This window comes from Pleurodeles waltl, chromosome 3_1 (genome assembly GCF_031143425.1).
Source record: "Pleurodeles waltl isolate 20211129_DDA chromosome 3_1, aPleWal1.hap1.20221129, whole genome shotgun sequence".
Taxonomy (NCBI): Eukaryota; Metazoa; Chordata; class Amphibia; order Caudata; family Salamandridae; genus Pleurodeles; species Pleurodeles waltl.
The window spans coordinates 1,667,620,323-1,667,643,065 of record NC_090440.1 but is presented as its reverse complement, the minus strand read 5'-3'; positions in this window follow the sequence as shown (position 1 = coordinate 1,667,643,065).

Here is a 22,743-nt window from a genome sequence, read left to right as displayed (position 1 = left end):
GATGAAGAATAAGGCTACGCCATCATCTTTATAGGCAGTAGGTTGAAGGAGTTGAGGATATCAGCAAGGTCTTTTGTAGACAGGGGTTTGAAAGACGACCACTATGAGATGCAGCAGCAGGAATCAGTTTCAGGTGAGAAGCAACTTTTAGGTTGTTATGGTTTTTTGTATCCTCCCATTGTGTACATGTTTTTAATGGAAAAAGTCGTTGTTGGCACTGCACTTGCATGTTTAATGTAAAAGAGGAGGGTCTGACAGGGGGCTGGGGCTTGATTGTTTTGGAGTGATTCACTTCTATTAGTATCTTCATTTATTGTGCTGGCATAGTTTTTGGCTTTGGCTGATGTGATAAGTAGCCTTTGTGAGGTCATCGGCGTGCTGTTTTTCTTTCACTTTCTTTCCTGTATGTTGTTGAGGAGTTTGTTGTTGGTAACGTCTTTGGAGTAACGGGGTGCTGAAGGTATCAGCTTGCATATTTGTGTTTTAGTTGGATTTTGGGATTATGTTATGTAGAATGGTAATACAATCAGGTCAGAGAGTTCAATCCATGTAGTGTACAATTTTGCCTGTATAAAAATCAAAGAAAGAATAGAATTATTCGCACCCACTCCAGGAGTGGTCAGTGTTTTATTAGTGGCAGACGTCAAACTTAATTTATGTATTCATAATGATGTCAGTCTCCATCTTGCAGTAAATTAAAGTGATTACATGAAGAGACAAAATCAAGGAGGCTGATATTCCACATTACAAACTATCCCCGGGGATAGGTGTTCATTGATATTTTACATGTGGGGCATTATGAGGGTTGAAAAAGACTAAATTTTCTGGTTTCACCTCATATCTTCTTGTCACTCGGTCATGGTCAATCGCAGTCCCGGCTCGTGCTAAATGAAAGGGGCGGAGCGGCTCACACAGAGGTTGCCGGGGGGAATTAAATAAAATAAAAATAAAATAAAAAACACATCCCTACGCTACCGCGCCGCTCCTCTGCCTCCTCCCATCTCGCTGCACGCAGGAACAGGCTCCCAGCCTGCTCTGCGTTAATCATGAAGCTGCAGCATCGGGATTGGTTGAGCGCTCCCAGGCAGACTGGGAGCCTGCGCAGGCTCTCCATACCTGGTCCATTCAAGGTAATTTTCTCTCTGTGTAGAATGCTTACTATCGGGTTAGTCTCCTTCTTTTCTCTTCTCACTGCTCAATAACGATCCAAACAGTTTTTATACAAAAGGCTCAACAAAAAAATGATCACTCCTTCCACACGCCAACCCTCTAACATGAAATGGTTCTTTAAGGAACATGCCACTTTCTGCAATAGTTATGCAAATGTAAAGTAAGTAAGTTAAAGCTGCAAGACCTGGTTACTGCAGCCTCTCATATAGGGACAATGAGAATTCCACACAACGCCATGGTCAAAAATATTCCAGTAAAACCAATTTTGTGGTTAACACAGGTGGACATGTAAAATAGGGAATTATGGGGCTCATTCTGAGCCCGGCGGGCGGCGGGAGCCGCCCGCCTGGAGGGAGCCGCCAAATGACCGCACCGTGGTCAAAAGACCGCGGCGGCCATTCAGACATTTCCTCTGGGCCGGCGGGCGCTCTCCAAAAGAGCGCCCGCCGGCCCAGAGGAAATGCCCCTGCAACGAGGACGCCGGCTCAGAATTGAGCCGGCGTATTTGCAGGGGTGCGACGGGTGCAGTTTGCACCCGTCGCGTATTTCAGTGTCTGCATTGCAGACACTGAAATACACAGTGGGGCCCTCTTACGGGGGCCCCTGCAGTGCCCATGCCATTGGCATGGGCACTGCAGGGGCCCCCAGGGGCCCCCAGGGGCCCCGCGGCACCCCCTACTGCCATCCTGTTCCTGGCGGGAGACCCGCCAGGAACAGGATGGCGGTAGGGGGTGTCAGAATGGAGGATTCCCCCGAGCAGCGGGAAGTCGGCGGGAGACCGCCGACTTTCCGCTTCTGACCGCGGCTGAACCGCCGCGGTCAGAATGCTCGTGGGAGCACCGCCAGCCTGTTGGCGGTGCTCCCTATGTTTTCAATGAGTGCAGATGTTCAACAAGGGATAGTTTGTTTGAGAGCGCCATCAACATGAGTGACAGCACTGTCTAGAAAAGTTTACCACCCACCAGAAGATACAAGTGTGATGCAGTCAGTCACTGTTGTGTTCTGTATACTTTCATTCATCGACTCTCCCTCTTTATAGTGAATGTGTTTTTTTCATTTTAATAGTTTTCATGTCCACAGGGAAATCTTGACATTCAATGGGCCAGAGGTCTTGGTCATAGTCAAGCCATGTGGTTTGAAAAAATCAAGCTGGATGGTTATGGAACTTTGTAAAGCAACATTTTCAAAGCACTTAGGGAAGATTTACTAAAGAGTGCAGCAACTAAATTTGCTTCATTATATTGGACAAGGGGGAAACAGTGCAGAGTTATATATATTAAATTGGTCTGCTGCTGCTGTCGTCCCCTGGACTGGCACTCTTAATGGCTGGTTTGTGAAATTCGCAGCCTTGCTGAGGTGAGTGCACACTACCTAGCATAGGCTCTGTACTGGAATCATTCCCAGGAAAATGTCCTATGTCTAGACAAATAGAGAAGGATCCCATGCACTGGATGTCTGCTGTTGACTTCCGCACATATATAATGCATTGCTATTTTGAGATATGAAAACATTTCTCCTTGCTGGCGCTTTACTCAAAGAGGTGTTAGATTTTGATGCTTCAAAACTCTGGGTGTTTGCACTGCAATGCCCCAGTAATGCCCCCTTGATGGAAACCGAAGTGAAGTGATGAACTGGCGCAAGGCAGCATACAGAAGTGTAAAGTGCCTTTTGATTGAAAAAGAGGGAACCTATCCAGTGCAAATTGCTGCTTGTGCTGATCATCCACTTATAATCGAATGAAATGCACATATGGCCTCATTTTGCTGTAACAAGGCAAATGCTATCTTTTGTACTATCTCAATCAATGACATACTGGGATGAATGTCTAATGGCAAGGTAATCACACTTACCCCATCAACTGATTATACAGGCACATTGCTTTACTCGCAGTTTGTTGCTATTCACATTTGTGAAAGCAATGGCCAACCTGCATTTGGAACACACCTCCTTACATAGCAGAATATGTCTATGTAGGTTGTTTAGCATTTGCGCTACGAGAACAGCTCCCACCACAAAATTAAGGAATGGCAATTATGGACCTTCAATAACTGGGACATCTAAATCTGCAGTTATGGAAACCGTCTAGATATTGTTCAGGAAAATGATACGTAAAGAGCAGGACAAGACACTGTCATGCCTTATCCCACTTTCTACATATAACTCACCAGATTAGCACACCTTTCTGGCATATCTTTGCTGTACAGTGGTAAATTACAAGTGACCATGGTCTACCCTGTAACTATTAATTTTAGCTAGTACAAATACACGTGTACCACATCAAAAGCTCTCTTCAAGTTCACGTAAACAAAATTAAATGCTGCCTTCTGACAGGCAGCACCTTCCATGTGAAAAAGAGAATTTTCATTGCCTGATCTCAAGTACTATTATTGTGTTGGAAACCAAATTGGGCTGCAATGATCATACCACTCTTCTCCACCTAATTGAATAGCACTTTTCCCAAGAGTTTAGCATATATATCTGTTCATCTTTTGATTGACGGGGTCATGTTAGGTGTAGTCCTTAAATCTAAGATTTCTATGTTCCTCCATGAAAATGGTACTTTTAGGGGGCCTACTACTCTATAAATCCAGAAGACGCACCAAATTCACTCAGGTAAAGCTTTCCTCAGGAGACTGGTTCCCCTTTGTCAATCGAACACTACTAAGCATTGGCAATTGAACAACTATGGTCACAAACCATTGGTGAGTTTCAATGAAAACTGCAATTAGGAGCAGACTCTTCCTTACTGGGATTCAGAATGAGTCACAAAAGATATTTTGAGAGTCAGAAAGGATTTTGCCACTCAAAAAATGCATTTGATACATTGCATAGATTTTTTATATATTCTGGCCACATAGCATGAGTGATCACCAAATACTATCCTACATTTCACCCACAATTCGTTCCTGGCCCAGAATGAGCTTACCATTAAGGAGGCATAATTAAATTCCCAAATTTATTCTTACAGGAGTGCTACCAAGTGGAGCCCAGTCGAGCTTGCAATGGTAGTGCAGCACCACCTTTTGACATTGTTGTTACCATCACCTCAGCAATCGTAGCTTAAATACTGGTACAATCACAAATGCAGGTCACAAAGTTGGAACTGGCACCTTAAAGCCTCAAGTTTAATTGAAGCAAGGACCACATAGGAAAAAGTTACTGTGTACAAATACATCTGAAATCTTACAATTGAAATAGAATATTTCACATCTACTTTTGAGGAAACATGAGAGACAGGAGTTTTGAAATCAAGTAGTGTGAAGAAATAGAATAATAGGCTCTAACCGCGATGCACTGATTTCCAAACATCAATAGAACAACCAAAATTCAGTCTCTCCATGGTTTACTCTGAACCCCCTATATAAGTGCCTTCACAGCCGTAGCTTTCATTTCTCACGGATATGTATGAACATGAGCCAGAGGTATGGTCTAACTTCACCTGCTCCATGCAGATGTAGTTTCTTCTGAGTTACTGCGATGATGAAAATCCGCTGAAATCTGCCCAACACACAAAGAGAGCAGGATTGGTCTGGAGAAATTATTAGCTAGTCAACTTTTGTCAATCATTGGAGAAAATGATAATCAAGCTGATTCTTTTGAGACTCCATGCTTTCCTTCACGTAAATATTTGAATTAATATACAAATGCAGGGAAGCACTCTCATTTCATTTCGGATGATTCACCTTAGGCAAGTTATTAGCTTTATGCTAAATCATAGTAGTTGGGCCAAGGCAAAGAAAGAAAAAAGGATGTTTAAAATATTTGACAACTTGGCATGTATCAAAGTTTCATTGCCCTGAAATCGCAGAGATATTAGCAGGAATGCACTCTCTGTCACACTGAATCTATAACACCTCTTATATGCTGCTGTCCACGTCTGATCTTAGATAGATGTCAGCTTTTAAAACCCATGTTCTTGAAACATTGGTTAGGAACATGTAAAGAATCCATACGATACATATTTACTGCAGTGGTCCCCATGGAACTGGCCTGTTTTGGGAACTTTTTTTTTAAGTGAGGCAGGCATTAAACTATGCACAGTGCCAAATAAATGTGGGAACCCACAAGGAGGAAAAGGCCTACAAAGAAACCGTGTTGATGAAATGGCTCTTACCTCCAAATTGACTTTACCCTTCTCTTAGATGGAGCGGTCTCTGCCCCACGGCTTTAGCCATTGTAGTAAGAGAGCTAAGCTGCTTATTACAGTTTCATTTGGGGGGATGGTTCTTTTTCATGGTTTCATGCAAACCTGGTCTAACAAAGTGAACCCATGATATTGAGACAGGTTAGGACTCTATTTTGTGGTCATTTAGTGGGGCACATGGAATGTATCATTTTGCACTTGATTCCCACAAGATTGGTCAGTTAGTGGGGCATATGGAAATTATCACTCAGCACTTTATTTATAAGAGTTTGGACTTTATAAACAACATCAATGCACATGGGACAAATGAACCAACAAACAGAAAAGTGCTTGTGCTTTGAGGGGCAATAGAGGTGTATTATCTACGATCATAGAATTTTAGGCTGATACATAACTGGATTACCCTAAACATATTTTAATTGTGTCTATTTTAGGATAATATGCAATTTGTTTACTCATCTGAGATTTTAAGTGGGTGTTTGTGTTGGATAATATTTTTTGTATTTTATGGGTTTGTACTTTCTTTTATTGTATCATGTGCAACGATTTTAATTAATCATGCAATAAAGTAAATATCATTGCCTAGAAATCAATTTCAATTCTGGGAAATGATTCCTGGCATCTCCTGGAAATTCCCTATTGATTGTTTCAGTTCTGTTAACAGGAAGTTTGGGGGGCATGATACCTCTGTTACCTTAACTGTTTGCACTGTAAATCCACTTGTTTGTGTATGAAAAGGAGCAAGCATCTTGTGTTTATGTCCAGTGGAAAATAGATATCTGAAATTGCTGCAGTTCCAGCCTGAAATGTGAAATGTACCGGTATATACCCATTAGTTGACAGGGTCGTCTCTGGACAAACTTTGATGTTCTGTTCCTTTTTCAGAGAGGTTATTAGATAGTCATTAGATGGCTTCAAAGCAGCAAACCATCTTTTACAAATGTTATGGCCTTATAAAATGTTTGTTTTTTCCTGGTGCTCCTTGCAAGGCAGTGGGTCTAACATAGACCTTGGTCTTCACTTATTCATGAGTAAAATTCACCTGCAGGACTAATGAAAATGAGAAGAAATCTAGGGGGTTATTCTAACTTTGGAGGAGTGTTAATCCGTCCCAAAAGTGACGGTAAAGTGACGGATATACCACCAGCCGTATTACGAGTTCCATAGGATATAATGGACTCGTAATACGGCTGGTGGTAAATCCGTCACTTTTCCGTCACTTTTGGGACGGATTAACACCTCCTCCAAAGTTAGAATAACCCCCCTAGTGTTTCAGATAACACATAAAACAAATTAGCTGGCCCCCAAAACCTTTCCAGTCAGAAGAGAAGCTCAGTGTTTTCAGGATAAACTAACATGTCAAGAAAAACGATTACAGCAAAGTAACCAATGAACTTTGATTACAACAGAAGATACTAGAGAAAAGGTGGAAAAAGGTGGAAACATGAGGCACTTCACAACCCAACAAGAAGAGGACATAAAAGAAGAGTGTCAAACCGGCTTAGTGTAAAAGAGAGAAAAGACTTTCCATTCAAATGCAGTCCTGCCCATGCCACAGTTCTGCAGATAGTCTAACAGGTTAGAATGAATAGAAGGTTTGAAAACTGTGGATAGTTCTGATAAAATTAACACTCTGGCCCTCATTACAACTTTGGCGGGCGGCAAGCGCCGCCAGCCAAGTTGTATCCACTGCGCGGCCGCCAATGAGGCCGCACTCCCGCGGTGGCCATTTCGAGATCACCGCTGGGCCGGCGGGCGGAAATCTAGTTTCCACCAGCCGGCCCAGTGGAGATGTCGGCCGCAACATGGGAGCCGGCTCCAAATGGAGCCAGCGGTGTTGTGGCGGTGCGACGGGTGCAGTTGCACCGTCGCGCTTTTCACTGTCTGCTATGCAGACAGTGAAAAGCTCCATGACTCCCCTTTCCGTCAGTCTTGCGGGAGGGGGACTCGTAATCCCCTGGGCAGCGCTGCAAGCAGCGCTACCCTGGGGGATTACAACTGCTGGGACCAAAGTGGCGGGAATTCGCCGTGACCAAAGTGGCGGAAAATCGCCAGGACCAAAGTGGCGGGAAACCGCTGGTTTCCGGCGGTGCGACCGCGGCGCTTACGCCGCGGTCACAATTCCAAGGAAAGCACTGCCAGCCTGTTGGCGGTGCTTCCGACGAAACAGCCCTGGCGGTTGTAATGAGGGCCTCTGACTGAGCCACCATCGACCAAACAAACACTACATTAAAACGAAGATGAGAACAGACTCTCTTTGTTCAGTTCCCTGCCTCAATGCTTACTTAAACCAAGGTTTACACAAACCAGGGGTGTAGCTATCATTAATGCTGCAGACACATCGATTTTGTTGTCAAATGGTGTAAGAGGACCACACACTTCACTTATGCTGTCTTAATTACCCAACAGGAAGAGATACTGGGGGTTACGTACCAATATGTATGGTAGGCCTGCTACACCACCAGCATACACTATGGAGCAAGGTTTGATGTGACTAGATGATTGTATTCCCCACCACGCATGCCTCAGGATCAACTTGTTCTATTGTGGGTCCTAAAATAAGGCTCAATGATCAATGTATCCTGTGTTATATCTTTTAACAAACTTAAAATGGGTATGTGGCTAAGATATGGCAGAATTGCAAAAGTGCTGGGAGGCAGTGCAGAGAGACCAACCCTCTTGAGGAGGCTTCACTTATATGGCAGACTCACTGGTTGTCTGGGTCTATGCTGGGCTTCTATCCAGAGTCAGTATTGGTTTACTCCTTTTTTGGAGCTAATTGTACTGCTATAGGATTGTTTTATACTACAACCTTTTTCTAATGCTCAGGTTGGCTCTCCATAATCTGGGTTTGGGCTGAATACAATTCTAGGTATCAGATGGAGCGACCTGTCCATTAAAACAAAATTTCACAGTCTGAGGATGTGGTGAAGCCTTGGAGATGGCATGGCTTTGTGAGAAAAAATACATAAGTTGCTCTTTTCCCCATGCCCCATCCCCAAACATGCTCCTCCAAAACAAGAAAAAATATATATTGAGGCTGATGCCAATGAATGTTGGCAATTAAAGCCTCCATGGTTTAGAGTGGTTTCCTGCTCATTTTCCCTGCCACCGTGTGATACTGACTCCTCACTGTGTGACTGTGGATTTAAGCCTGATTGGTATGCTCCACTTCCAGTGGCAAAGAGGAGCCCGTGTCAACATTATGTGGAACCTGGCTACCATATCCTCAAGTTGGCTTCAGCGCAAACATTCATTCAAGAGGGCAAATGATAAAATGCATTGTTCAGTGAGGACAGGTGTCATGATGTATGTTTCATGAGACCCCAGAGCTGAAGGATAATGGTGGAGGATGGGGCGGTATGCATTCACTCATCAGGTAGGGGCAGATCACATTTTCATGTGACTCTGTTTAAAGTCAAACAAATACTGGTATCCTTGGGGTCGTGTTGGAGAGAGTAGTAGCTGGCTAAAACAAAAGAATTGTGCTGCTTGTGGCTATTGTTATCCAAAAGTGTTCGGCTAAGATATAGCATTGAAAATATACTGCTCCCTCTGCTCCCAGGCAAGGAGGAAAATAAGAAAAGACCCAAACACATGGATAGGGATTACTGACAGACGTTCCCTGCCATGCCTCTAGTCTGTGTGGCTTTTCCCACATTTTCACTTAGCTTCTGGCTATCCATGTATCAAGAGCAAGATGCTCCAGAAATAGATCCCAAGCTCGAGGGGAAATACATTTAGATGCCAGATATGCTGGAAGTAGTGAAATATGTGTTACCTCTAATCTAGAGTAACCTAGGACCATTGATCCATGGCTGTGCAAGTTGTACTGCAAGTCTACTTGTAAGTGTTCATTAAATGCAGACTCTGAGGGCTTACTTCTAATGGAGTAGGAATGGCTCAGTGTGACTTGGAAACTCAGGGACTGATTTAGTACCTAGCATACAGGGCGAGTCTCTGTGAAAGCCTTTTAGGTGCCATTTTTAAACACCCTTCCCCAAAGTTTGGCCATTTTTTTCGAGCTTACAGTTGAAAGTTCTCAGATTCTGCATCAATTATTCAGTACTTAAAAATTATCATGTTTCCACATAAATTCAGCCTCTCTGTCTGTTGCGTTTAGTATAAGAAGCTCTGCAATAAAAACAAGTTGTTAGCCAGAATTCTTTAATAGATGTAGTCAAATAAGATGTAATATCTGATATAATTGCATTGCACAGAGAGAACTCAAAAGATAAGGTTCTCATTCTTCTTAATTGAGGCATGTCAAGAGGTTTGTGACTTTGGGCTTGATTTAGAACCCGGCAGACAGGTTACTCCATAACAATGGTGATGGATATCTGTCTGCCAAAATTAAAATCCCATTGAATATAACAGAATTTAGATTTCAGGAGATGGGATAGCCGTCAGCGTTGTGATGGAGTAACCAGTCCACCGAGTTCTAAATCGGGTCCTCAGTTTCCAAAAAACATGCCAAAAAGGGCTCTTAGTAAATATTAAAAAAACAATTGTCCATGTATAAAGAAATCCATAATTAAATCAGCTCAGTCCAAGAAGATATGAGTCCTTGGGACCTGTGTTTCATGAATAGACAATACCTAAGACATGTGTTCAACAAAAAAGCAATGAGACAACCAGCAGTTTGCAGGTATGGTTGTGTAAATTAGCATTGCAGCTACATCACTCTTGAAACACATTCATTGGACTCTGATCGCATCACAAATTGTGGTTGCCTATATTCACATGGGACATCATAGGCCTTGTGGCATAGCTTTAAATGATCTCAGAATGGAGCTTATGGGATAATGTACTGCACCTGGTAAACTCCGATAACCCCAGCATTTATTTACCCGGTACAATAAACAGCACATAGGCCCTCATTACAACCCTGGCGGTCGGTGTTAAAGCGGTGGTAATACCGCCAACAGGTCAGAGGTAAAAAAAATGGGATCACGACCACGGCGGAAACCGCCATCATAGACATCCACTTTAACACTCCGAACGCCACGGCAGTAGCAACCAACACCACGGCGGTCACCGCCAACAGACAGGCGGAAGACAATGTACCGCCCACCCCATTACAACCCGCTAATCCACCAGCTTTTCCGGGGCAGTATCAATGCCATCAAAAGCATGGCAGAAACAGTGTTTGGAAGGGAAACCACTCACCTCTCAACACTCAACAAAGAACCAGGACGCCATGGCGCCCGGGTTACAGGTCCCCATGTAAGTATACCTCTTCATACACCAGGAATATCAGAGGTGGCGGCGACGACTACGGTGAGTACTGCACCTAGGACACAGGTGGGGGGAGGAAAAAGAGAGTGACACACACACATACAACACGCAACACCCCCACCCTCACCTACAACACCATACACACAAACACACAGCAACATTACATATACACCCCGTATTCCACTGGAAGAACGCAAGGACAAAAGGGATTGAGTTAAACAGTGATATTTTAGAAAAAGTCAAATATACGTAACAATTCAAAAAACAGTATTTACAAAAATATACAATATGTACATAAGGTTGTACATTGTCCTCTGCAAATGTCCGTGGGCCACTGGGCCAAAAATCATGGGCCAAGCCCACACTTGACTCCTGCCTCAATACAGAGAGAACACTGCAGGGGCAATGGGTCAAAAACACACAGGCACCTCAGGGAGATGGGGAAGGTGGGGGCACCTCAGCTGGAAGATGGAATAACGCCACTGCTCCTCGAGGGGGCTCCATGCCCACTGCTTGGTCCTGGGGAGTGCAAGGCCACAGTCTCTCAAGTGAGTGGTTTCCCACTGCTTGGTCCTGGGGAGTGCAAGGCCACAGTCTCTCAAGTGGGTGGTTTGCCCACTGCTTGGTCCTGGGGAGTGCAAGGCCACAGTCTCTCAAGTGGGTGGTTTGCTCACTGCTTGGTCCTGGGGAGTGCAAGGCCACAGTCTTCAAGTGGATGCCTTTCTCCACTGGTTCTGGAGTGGGCTTGATGCCCAGTGTGCTTCATCCTGCCAAGGAGTGGGTGAGTGGATACCTGTCTCCACAGGTTCTGGAGGGGGCATTGTGCCCAGTCTGCTTCATCCTGCCAAGGATTGGGTGAGTGGAGGCCTTTCTCCACAGGTGCTGGAGGGGGCATTGTGCCCAGTCTGCTTCATCCTGTCAAGGATTGGGTGAGTGGATGCCTTTCTCCACAGGTTCTGGAGGGGGCATTGTGCCCAGTCTTCTTCATCCTTCCAAGGATTGGGTGAGTGGATGCCTTTCTCCACAGGTTCTGGAGGGGGCATTGTGCCCAGTCTGCTTCATCCTGCCAAGGATTGGGTGAGTGGATGCCTTTCTCCACTAGGTCTGGAGGGGGCTTGGTGCCCAGTCTGCTTCATCCTCCCAAGGATTGGGTGAGTGGATGCCTCTCTCCACTGGGTCTGGAGGGGGCTTGGTGCCCAGTGATGCAGCACATGGAGTGTGGCAGTTCACATTCCCTCACCTGGGTGTCTGAGGCACGGGATTTGCAGGGGACAGGTAGCAGGAAAGTCCACGGAGGCAGGGCCAGACTCCATCCTGCGCGACTAAGGCTGCACACTGGTTGGAGTGCTGCCAGTGGTGGTGGGAGGCCCCAGCCCATCTCCTGCAGCCCTGGACGGACGCACACTGGGGCTGCTGCTGCTGTTAGTTGTCCTAGTGTCAGCGGTGCAGGTGGTGGTGCTTGCGGCAGTGCTTGCAGCAGTGCTTGCGGCGGTGCTTGCGGTGGGGATGCTGGCGGTGCTGGCCGTGGTGCAGGTGCCGGTGCTGCCAGTGGTGGAGGGAGGCACCAGCCCTTCTCCTGCAACCTCAGACGGCTGTCCACTGAGGATGCAGCTGTTGACAGCAGTGATGGCAGTGGCGGTGCAGGTGACAGTGCTTGTGGCGGGAATGCTGGCGGTGCTGCCCGCAGTGCAGGTGGTGGGGCTGTCGGTTCTGTTGGTGGCCACCAGGCCCCCACCTGCAGGCTCCGAAGCCTGAGGTGCCTTGCCTTGGCTTTTCTGCCCCTTCTTCACCTTGGCAGCTGCTGTTGGGACCTTGGCTCTGGCAGCTGCAGTTTTGGAGGAGGCTTTGCTCGGTGGGTCGTGCTCCTTCCCCTTGGTGCATGTTGTCCCCTTCTTCACCTTGGCAGGTGGCCATATGGTATGGTCCTTTACAGGGGTCGATGGCACACTGGCTGGCCCAACGGGTGCCCCCTTGAAGCCCCTGGGAGTTGCAGGTACCACAGCGGACGCCGACTTGGTGGCTGAAGTGCTGCCATGGGTTCAGGACACCCTTGCCTGAAGGGGGAAGGACGGGGGGAGGGGGAGGAAAAAGGTCAATGTTTGTCAGGAAACGTTTTTTAGGCACACTGGGGTGGGAAGATGGAGAGGGTTTGGGAGTGGAAGAAGAGGGAGTGGTTGTAGGAGCTGTCTTTCTGCTGAGTTTGGGTGAAGGTGCATGGGCTGGATGCTGTTGTGAGGTGGATGGCTTTTGGGTGGGTGGGTGCTTGCATTTGTGTACTTTGGGAGGAGGGGACATAGACACACTGGGAGAGGACACAGGAGATGTGTGCATGGTTGTGGGGGTGGTGATTGCCAGTGAGGGGTGTGTTGTGATGGTCGTGCTGGTGATGGAGGTAGTGGATGAGGATGTAGTGCATGCAGGTGTGAGTGGAGACAATACTGGGAGGGAGGTGGACGAAGAGGAGGAGGGGGACACAGTGGAGGCAGTGGATGTTGCTGTGTCTGCATGGAGATGGTGCTTGTGTGAGTGACTGTGAGATGAAGTGTGGTGCTTATGTTTGCCTGAGCCACCTTTGTGTGTTGATTTGGGTGAATGCTGGTCTGAAGATGTGCCTGGGATAGGCCGGGGTTAAGGGGATTAGGTCTGGGTAGAGGAAGTTGGAGGGGGGAGGCTAGACACAACGACAAGGGCTGCCATTAGTGCTGAAGCCAGAGCCTGAAATGCTCTCTGTTGGGCCGCCACACCAGAGTGAATGCCCCCCAGGTATGCATTTGTTTGTGCAAATGCCCTGCTACACCCTGGATGGCATTCAGTATGGTTGACTGCCCAACAGAGAGGGATCTCAGGAGGTCAATAGCCTCCTCACTGAGGGCAGCAGGGCTGACTGGGGCAGGGCCTGAGGTGCCTGGGGCGAAGAAGATGCCCACCCTCCTGGGTGAGCGGGCACGGGAAACACGCTGAGGGGCTGCTGGGAGGGTGGTGCTGGTGGGGGGGTGGTGGCTGTTCCTGTTGTTAGGGTGGGCACAGAGGTGTCCAACACCACCAGGGAGCTTCCATCGGAGGAGGAGTCGCCCTCTGTGGTGTCCCCTCCTGTTCCCGTTGTGGTGCTCCCCTCGCCCTCCGTCCCACTGGTGCCCTCACCCTCGGTGGATTCGGCCTCATGGGCCATGTGGGATGCAGCTCCCTCCATTGCCGGTGCCTCTGCTCCTCCACCAGATGATGCTAATGCACACAAGGACAGGGTGACAAAGCAAAAAGGGGGGGGAGACAGAGGGTACACTTGGTCAATGCCAGCAACACCACTTACGTTGGCGTACACATCACACAGGGAGCAGCCCTATGCACTAGGCCATGCCCAACCATTTACAAAAACAGTCACCAGCCCATGGGATTCAATGCCTAACGCCATTAGCTGCACACCTGAAACCCACAGGACCTGCCCAGGAGTAGGTGGCTGCCAACACTATTGGGGTAGGAGTGATACTGAGCCTGCCCATCAAGGGACCTACCCTGTCATGTTCGCCCTGGCCTAGGAGCACCCACAGCCCACATCCCCCACCCAGGTACCTCTTAACGTGTGCAAAGTCAGGTTTCAGATTCTGTACTCACCCCCTTGTGGCTGCTGTGATGTCTTCAAGCGCCCATCCAACTCCAGATAGGCCACCACCAGGATGCGGAACATCAGGGGGGTCATGGTGTGATGGGCACCCCTTCCTCGTTGGGAGGCCAGCCCCAGCTGGGCCTCTGCCATCTTCTTTGCCCAGCGGCGCAGGTCGTCCGACCTCTTGTGGTAGTGGGCGCTCCACCTGTCAAAGGCCCCCAGGGTCTGCACATCCTTGGCGATGGCACGTCAAATTCCCTTTTTCTGGTGGGTGCTGACCTGCAGGGAAAAGACAGCAGAAAAGGGAATTAGTCACCCATACAGACCATCATACTCATTGCCCACCAAATCCCACACATCCCCTGATGCACATACATTGACCACCTTACATGCTGCACTCTGGGCAGGACCCCTCTGCCCCCCCTACATGTGGCTTGCACACCCAGCAGCCCATACATTGATGGCCCACGCATCATGCTCACAGTGTACTCACCTGTATGTCTGGAGGTCTGTAGAGTAACGTGTACTGGGGTAGAACCCCATCCACCAGTTTCTCCAACTCCTCCGCAGTGAAGGCAGGGGCCCTTTCTCCAGACACATGAGCCATTGCCCTTCCAGACACAGGCCACAGCAGCACTTGCAGGTTAGGTCCTCTCCTGTCGAAGGCCAGGTAGCAAGTGAGTGATTAGATAGAAAATGGCGGTGACATCCGCGGCGGTGTGTACCGTCACCACTGGCGTACATCACCATTGGCTCCTGGAACCCATAGGGCCCAATGATAACCAATGCGAATTTGCGTGGCGGTCATTGACCGCCTACCACGACGGCGCACAACGCCAGCCCAATCACCTCATTTCCACTTGTCCCTCCTCACAGGTCAGGCAGCCACCATTTCAGGGCTGCACAGGGCATGGCACCTAACTGCGTCACAGCAGACATTGGCACATCAACGGACTCTCAAGTTCACATACTGTTTCTGTAAAGTCAACAATTCATCATTAGTGCAATATAAGTGTGAATATGACCCTCTGCTCACCGTTTTCTTCCATAGGCTTCAACCGCTCAGGCAGATTATGAGATGGTGGCATCCTCCAGTGTATAGACTCCTGGTGGATCTAGCGACAATGGAGGACAGACACATTATCAATACCTACAGACTTGATCGTGCCACAATCCAAGAACTGTGTGCCCAATTGGAGCCAGACCTGATGTCTGCTATCTGCCAACCCACAGGTATCCCCCCTCTAGTGCAGGTCCTGTCAGTGCTCCATTTCCTGGCAAGTGGTTCCTTCCAAACAACAGTGGCCATGGCATCAGGGATGTCTCAGCCAATGTCCTCTAACGTGTTGACCAGAGTGTTGTCTGCCCTGCTGAAACACATGCGCAGCTACATAGTATTTCCCCAGGTGGAGGATCTGGCCACAGTGAAAACTGACTTTATGCCGTGGGACATATCCCCAACGTCATTGGTGCCATTGATGGTACAAATGTGGCATTTGTCCCCCTCCCAACCCCCCCCCCCCCCGGAGAAATGAACAAGTTTACAGGAATAGAAAAAGCTATCATTCAATGAATGTGCAGATGGTGTGTTTGGCGGACCAGTACATCTCCCATGTGAATGTCAAATTTCCTGGCTCTGTGCATGATGCCTATATCTTGAGGAATAGCAGCATCCCATATGCGATGGACCACCTCCAGAGGCACTGGGTGTGGCTAATAGGTCCCCACACAGTATGAGTAGGTGTCTGGGTATGGGGTTGTCCCTAAGGGTTAGTGTGCGTCTAACAGTTGTCCCTCAATGTTTTCAGGTGACTCTGGTTACCCTAACCTCTCATGGCTATTGACCTCAGTGAGGAGTGCCAGGACAAGGGAAGAGGAACGTTACAATGAGGCACATGGGTGTACAAGGAGGATTATAGAAAGAACCTCTGGCCTCCTGAAGGCCAGGTTCCGGTGCCTCCATCTGACAGGTGGATCCCTCTGCTACTCACCCAAGAAGGTGTGCCAGATCATCGTTGCATGTTGCACAACCTGGCCTTGAGACGCCAGGTGCCTTTTCTGTAGGAGGATGAGCCCGGAGATGATCTTGTGGCAGCGGTGGTGCCTGTGGACAGTGAGGAAGTGGAGACAGAGGAAGAAGATGTTGACAACAGAACCAATATCATTCGGCGGTACTTCCAGTGACACACAGGTAAGACACTGTAACTTCACTTAACATTTCAGTTCTCTGTTGGACAGAGTACAAAGCAGCCTGTTTCCCTATGTCTATAGCCACTGACTGTACGCTTTGGCATTTCCATTTTCAGATCTCTGTGCCCCACTCTGGCTCCTGCTATGTGTTCTGCTGCCCACCAGCGGTCATCCTAAAGTATATTTCACTGTACATTTCATTTGCAATGCTTTGATAATGTTGTACAAATACATATTTGAATCATTTGACAGACTCCAGATTTGTATTTGTTCCAAGCGTGTTAATTTAGGTGCTCATAAGTAGAAGGTGTGGTGCAAAGGGCTGGGCTGATGGTGGAAGGAAGTTCAGGGGATGAGTCCAGTCTCTTGGTTTCACAGGTGCATTGTCCAATGGGGCATAGGAAGGGGAGTAATGGCAGTTCAAGGTGGACAGGGTGACAGTGGGGGACACAAGGGTGACAATCAGGAGAGTCTTATTTCTTGGCAGGGGTCTTGGCAATGTTCTCTGGCTTCTGCCTGGACCGCAGGGACCGTTTGTGGGGTGGTTCTCCTCCTGCAGGGGGTGGGGTGCTGGTGGCCTGTAGGTCCTGTGGCGGGGCCTCCTGTCCACTAGCGCTGGCAGAGGTGGAAGGCTGTTCCTCAGTTTGGCTAGTGTCAGGCGCCCGTTGTTGTGCCACTGCCTCCCTCATGGTCTTGTCCATGTCTGCCAGCACCCCTGCAATGGTGACCAGGATGGTGTATATTTTTGTTAGGTCCTCCCTGATCCCCAGGTACTGTCCCTCCTGCAGCCGCTGGGTCTCCTGCAGCTTGGCCAATATCTGGCCCATTGTCTCCTGGGAATGGTGGTATGCTCCCAGGATGTTGGAGAGTGCCTCGTGGAGAGTGGGTTCCCTGGGCCTGTCCTCCCCCTGTCGCACAGCAGTCCTCCCAGCTTCCCTGTTGTACTGTGCCTCTGTCCCCTGAACCGTGTGCCCACTGCCACTGACCCCAGGTCCATGTCGTCCTGGGTTTATGGGGTCGCTTGGGGTCCCTGTAGTGGTGGACATACTGCTGATTGATGTGTCCTGGGTACAGTGGCATGGGCCTGCTGGGTGGGTGCTGTGGTGGTGTTTCCTGAGGGGCGGGCTTTGTGGTGGGTTGGGACTGTGCCTGGGTACCCGACTGTCCAGAGGTCTTGGATGGGCCAGGTTGGTGATCGAGATCCAGGCGTGCAGAGCTGCTGTCGTCACTGTGGGCCTCTTCTGTGGGGGGACTGGATGTAGCTGGCACCTCCTCTCCGGTGACATTGACTATGAGTCCTGTAGGGATGCAAATGCAATGTTATTGTATCTGTTTGTGCCATCTTGTGCATGGGTGTGTTTCCCTCTCTGATTGTGATTTCCCTGTCAGCTTGGCCTTGTGTGAGTGGTGATTTACTGGGCATGCTGTGGTGATGGGTGTCCATGCAGGTCTGTGATGGGGCCCATGCATTGGTGTTGCATGCAGGGCTTGGTATTGGGATGGGTGGGTTGTGATGGTGGGGTATATGTGAGGTGATGGAGTGATGGGAGTGAGGGTAATGTGGGGGTATGTGTTGGCATGCAGGTAGGGTGGGGGATAGAATAGTAAAGATATGACTTACCATATCCTGCAAGGCCCTCAGGATGCATTATCCCCAAGACTTGCTCCTCCCATGTTGTTAGTTGTGGGGGAGGAGGTAGGGGTCCACCGCCAGTCCTCTGTATGGCTTCCTGTGTCTTGCAACCACTGAACGCACCTTCCCCGGTAGGTCGTTCCACCGCTTCCTGATGTCATCCCTTGTTCTGGGTTGCTGTCCCACGGCGTTGACCCTGTCCACTATTCTCTGCCATAGCTCCATCTTCCTTACAATGGACGTCTGCTGCACCTGTGATCCAAAAAGCTTTGGCTCTACCTGGATGATTTCCTCCACCATGACCCCTAGCTCCTCCTCTGAAAACCTGGGGTGTCTTTGGGGTGCCAGGGATGTGGTGTGCGTGAAATGCGTGAGGATGTGTGGGGTGATTTGTTGTGGTGTATGCTGTGATGTGCGTGGATGGTGTATGGGTGATGGTGTTCTGTGCCTCTGATTGAGTGGGTGCTCCTGCCTTGTCTCTCTCTGTGTGCTATTGTTTTTTCACTGTAAAGGGTTGTGGATAATGTGGGTGTGTGTTTTATAGTGATGTGAGTGTGTGGGGTGTGTATATGTGTCAGGTGTGTGTGTTTTATAAATGTGTGTGCATCTTGAGCGCTGCGGTGTGTACCGCCAATGGTTTACCGCATTTGAAAGACCGCTGCAGTGATTCGTGGGTCGTGATACTGTGGGCATATTCCTGTTGGCGTAACGGTGTGGGTTTTGCTATCGCCAGTTTATCACTGACCTTTGGGGTGGAGGACTTGTGTGGGTGTCTGTATTGTGGAGGATTTCTCAGTGTGGGTCATAATACCCGTAGAGGAATACCGCTGCGGTCACGGTATGTTGGCAGCCATCAGCAAGGCGGTAGGCAGCATTTACCGCCAGGGTTGTAATGAGGGCCACAGTTTTTTCCACACCAAATTTCTCTTGTCCCTGTAATTAGTTTTCCATGGTAACTTTCAAAAGGTTGACCTGTAGAAATGTATTCATGGGTTATGGACTTTATCACACTCTGCAATAACCAGATGTAATAAACTCCACATCAATTCTAATTCTTAGCACCTTGCAAACATTATTTGCACCTAGATCAGAAAACACTGGACAACCAGTGCTTAATTTGCAATAGAATGAGTTCTTGTGCCGAAAGCTCTACTCAGAACCTTATGGATGCTGCAATTAATTATTGGTGGGCTCAATACCAGGGCTGCACAGTCTTGACTCCACCTCATGCCTCTTTAATCAGCTATCAGCCACACCTGGGCCTTCAACTCAATCTTGCATGTTCCTGCTTTCTCCCTTTGTGGCGTTTATCCGTCTTTCTTTTTGTTCGTCTTTCTGCTTTGTCTGTTTTCCCTCACTTGCTCTTGGTAAACGTCTGATGCAGAAAAATAAGTGCCATTCTCCAAACAGGCATTTGCAGTGCAATAGGTCTCTCATTTGCTTGAGTTAGAGCTATTAGCTTTGTAAGCCTTAACCAAAATTTCTTGCCACATAAACTGAAAATGAAAAGTAAAACAGTTTCACATAAGCAAGCTGATTCAAAATGCTACACCATGAGCATGAAGGAGACACACAAGAGGAAAAATAAGTTTGCTTGAAGTCAAACGTATCAGCAAAAGTGCAATTCGTTCTGATACAGTCGATGTCCAAGACGGTAACCAAACCACCCCAAGGAGGGACAAACGTAAAGCATTTTACCAATGATAACAAAGGATTTTTGAAGGACAAGCCCATGAAAGTGATGGGCACGAGGTGGGTGTGGTTAAAAACAGAAATAGCTAACAACAGGTCGGAAAAGATGCTCTTGCGCACTGCTATGCTCGACCTAAAAAGAGTGGTATGGCATCGACTGGCTCAAATTAAGCCCGATGGACCACTTATAAGAAGGATCTAAGGTCTGAAGCAAAACAGTTTATTTTGGCCTCTCAGGGATCCCTGTCACATATCCATGCGAGGGATATAACCCTGGAACAAGAAGTTCAGCCTTCTGCTACAGAATATATCTTCAGAGACACAAATATTTCTAGACAGACACATTCAATAGTTACTGTTCTCAAAGTTCACTAAAACTGCGTTAACATAATTAAAAGTTGAAAGATTGATACTACAAGTCAATGGCAATTTCTCTGTAAGAAACGGTCGGCGGCTAAGCTAAAGTGTTACATTCTTGGCGCGATTCCTCATCGAGGAATTAGATTGCAACATAAACCTTTCTTCCATTTATAACCTTGTAACCGGGTTGCCTCAGATCAGATCTAGTTTGTGTGTTCACGTCCCCCAGTGAGCTGTGGAGCTGGTCAGGTGAGACGCGGCACCATAGGCGATCGTTACTGCAAGGATCGTCTGCACAGAGTGCGAATCAGTTCCGGCTAGTTAGCTTTGCCGTGAGGCAGCTCAGATTGCCATCCTGCAAGCAGCGCGAAGCATTCCGCTGTGACAAATCTCCTGCAAAAAGCAAAACCCTTATTTACACACAGTGGGAACGAAAACCCTCCCACAGGCCCCGTATGTGGAATTGAAAGAGGCATTTCATTTTGGGCTGCAGGAAATAATTCAGCTTATCAGAGCCAACTCTTTAAATGAGTATCTTGTAGGAAAGTTGTAGAGTTCTCACATGTGTTTTTTTTTGTGTTGATGGTACAAAAATATTGGGAGTAAACTGTGGTGCATTTGCATGTTGTTATTAGCGGGTGCTTTTGATAGAAATATGTTCGACATCTGGGGTTTAATATTGTAAAAACTCGAAAAATGCTATAGATGGCTTGAAATAAAATCTTTTTCAAAGAAAACTATTTTCTAACTTCTGGGGCTTGAAGAAGCTTCAGTGGTCGCTTAAACTACTAACCCTTTGTTCCCGAACAGTGTGCTGTCCTGCGTATACCACTACAACACATATGTAAATGCAATTACAAAACACATACAATTTATTACTCACACCAATAATAATACCTTCACACTAAGAGGTTGGACAATTGATTGCAGTGCATACATACTGCAATATAATGCCCTTTTACTGCTTGGCACACTCACAAATGACACAACTGTTAAGGGCCATGTCCATCACCTAGTAATGTACCAGTCCACAGCAGATAAACATCCGATCAACAACTGATCAGGCACAGAAACCTGAAGAGATACTGCTGACCAACAGTGGACTTGAGCTTAGTCCACCACTGCGGGTCCCAACTAGCTCTGCACCATGGTCACTTCCTGTCACCTGACAATGACAATCAGATAAGAGATGGTTTTAACCAAGGCCATCCCAGCAGAACTATCCACCATTTCTCCCCGTAACCTATGCCTGCTTAGGACCATAAACTTTAAACAAAATATCTCAGAATGGACAGCTCTACACAGTAACCAGCTAAGTGGACTATGAACATAAGAAACAGCATTAAGGAACCTGCAGAGCTGCTCAAAGCTGCCAACTTACTGAAAACGATTAACTGCACGTATGTCTCTCACACGCCTTCATCCATCACACTACTAAGCACGGCACTCAATAACACAAAAACTATACCCCGGTAGTAATCATGCACAATCATTCTAAACAAAGACAATACACTTTCAAGCACACACTCTACCAGGTATAGCATTCTAGCCATGTAGGCAAATGCTTCAGTGTCCCATACAGGGGTAGTTAGCACTATATAAATATTGAAATACACCATAATACATTCTGGCAGAAAGTTGCAATGTATTTTACTGATGCTGATAAATTTGCAACAGCTCCATAGGGTGAGGGAAAATTGTTTTGCTCTCAAGCCAGTGATGGATATGTGTTTCAATAGTATTGCACAATGTTTGGATTCTATAAATAGCAATGGTGCTGGTAAACTTTGGTACCACATTTGCTCCAGAATATTCGTACAAACCACCTAGTTCAAAAACAACCTGCACCAGTCAATTGATCCAAGATGACAGTACCAGGTGGTCCGTTTTTGAGCTGTGGTAGAGTTAAAGTGTTCTCCCATACATATATATGCCTATGTGGCATTTCTGCATGACTGTAAAATTGCCTGCGATTTGCTTATAAAGTAACAAAGGCTAGTGACATGAAAGGGGAACTTACCTAGAAGTTGCTCATTCTGAAAACGGGCCCCTTATACAGAATTGCAGATGGGTGGTTGTCGTCAGCAGAAACATTTGCTCTTTGATAGTGACAACACAGATGAAAGTGAAAAGCACTACTATTTTGTTGGCAGCTAACCATTAACAACACAAACACTGGCATAGACCCAGTGCATTGCAAATGCTTGTTTAATATTGTATGCCATAAGAATGCCCTTGTTATGTTATCAAATTCTTAAGGACCTGGAGCAGGAAAGGTTCTGAAGGACTGTCTAATTTTAACAGAGATAAGGCTAAGCTAAGGTTTACAAACGAAACAGGCAAAAAGGAGGTAAAGCTAGTAGTGTCAGGGACAAGATCTGTAATTGCTGATGAAAACAAGCCTTTTTCAATGTCTGTTTTAAGGACATACTTATTTTACCTAAGTAATCGTTTTATTTGTCAGAGAGTCTCTGAGAGGCATTGATACCATTGTAAAAATGCCTTTCAATTTGTTAACTATTTAAGAGTTTGTTTTTGCGGATTGGTGGCAGTGGTCATTTTATTAGAATAGTATTTTTGTTTAGCGTTATTAGTAATCTGTTTTTAGGTTGCCATTGTTTGCTTACATTTAGATTTTGTCGGTGTGTCATAACTTCTCCTCCATTTCCACCCAAAGGTTGTCATTTCATTTTGATCTCTATAAGTTACTAAGAC